The sequence below is a fragment of the Medicago sativa genome, chromosome 1 (assembly GCF_051527215.1).
Source record: "Medicago sativa cultivar Bolivia chromosome 1, Bolivia_mono, whole genome shotgun sequence".
Lineage (NCBI taxonomy): Eukaryota > Viridiplantae > Streptophyta > Magnoliopsida > Fabales > Fabaceae > Medicago > Medicago sativa.
In genome coordinates, this window is record NC_140749.1 from 8,689,473 (window position 1) to 8,690,675 (window position 1,203).

Here is a 1,203-nt window from a genome sequence, read left to right on the forward strand (position 1 = left end):
TCTAAACTAGAGTTTAATTTCTAAACCACATAAATATAATAGGCAGTTTTTTCTAAACAAATATAACAACGATGGTTCCTCTAAAGTATAAGGTGTACTAAAGAGGCCACCCCAAAAAACAAACGGTCGCTGTATAATTTAAAAAAATAAAGGTCAGTCGATACCCAAACAAAAAAATAGGCAGTTTCTAAATTATATAGAACTCGTCAATTTAATTATTAAAATATATGAAAATTTGTTGTTTTAGTCTTTAATATCTTAAAGGCATAGATTAAATTGACATATTTTATACACTTTAGTTTTGTTTGGAAGTTTGAAGAGGAAGGGAAGGGAGGACTTTAGGAAATGTGAAATATAGAAAAAAAAATGGAGAAATCTTTCACATTTTTAGATGATGATAAATTAAAGCTTATGATTAATATATTTTTTATTTTAAGAATATTATAGTAACATACATTAAATTTGAATAATTTATATAAACCCTCTAAAACCCTAAAAATCCTCCTTCAATACAATTTTTGAGTACCCCAAATCAGAAAGATTGTATATTATAACCCTAAAAATCCTCCTTCAATACAATTTTTGAGTACCCCAAATCAGAAAGATTGTATATTATGAAAAATAAAATAAACCCCCAAATCCATCCCCTCTCAATTTCCTCTATTTCTTCCCTTGCTCCTTCCTTTTTTTTCTTCCAAAACCCTCTCCTTCTTTTCCCTCCAAACTCGCAAACAAAGTCTTAGTGACTACTTAATGTATTTATATAATTCAAGGATTAAATTGAAGTGTGTGTGATAAGTTAAAAAAAAAAATTGATGGTCTATTCCATTTGCTAATAGACATATGTAAATTACACACTACAGCATATCCTTCTAAGGAAAAATTAGTAAGATACATTTTTAGAGCTAAAAGAAGTCAAAGCTCTTGTGCTATGGCCTATGGTTTGCTATTCAATGGACAAAATAATTGCATCTCAATAATATTGTCTTTAAATTATATTCAAAACCAACTGTTATAGTATCATATATGAGTTTAGAATCATAATTCTTGAGTAGTATAGAGGTACTTAACTTAACTTATAAGTATAAACTTTTGAAAGTTTGAAGTCGATAAAAGACCAGACTAATATGATGACACACATGTATATTCTTGCAAGAGGAACCACATCTTATCAAGCTGCTCATTTGATTCGAATTTGGATTG